The sequence below is a fragment of the Plasmopara halstedii genome (genome assembly GCF_900000015.1).
Source record: "Plasmopara halstedii genome assembly, contig: Scaffold_2904, whole genome shotgun sequence".
Classification (NCBI taxonomy): Eukaryota; Oomycota; class Peronosporomycetes; order Peronosporales; family Peronosporaceae; genus Plasmopara; species Plasmopara halstedii.
This window is the reverse complement of record NW_020189809.1, coordinates 617,938-618,148: the sequence shown is the minus strand read 5'-3', so window position 1 is coordinate 618,148 and position 211 is coordinate 617,938.

Here is a 211-nt window from a genome sequence, read left to right as displayed (position 1 = left end):
GCTCCTAACAAAAGGACGGCTTTGACATATAATGCACCTGCATTACTGGAAAATGGATATACTGCAGTGGATATTGATGCTTCATCTGATGGTGACGAAGGAGAGCCAGATGCTAAGCGGCAGCGAGTGGACGACGAGTACGAGATAGCATTGGCGGTGGTTGAGCCACCACGTAGCTATCGTGAAGCTATTTAGTCGCCGGAGCATGAAT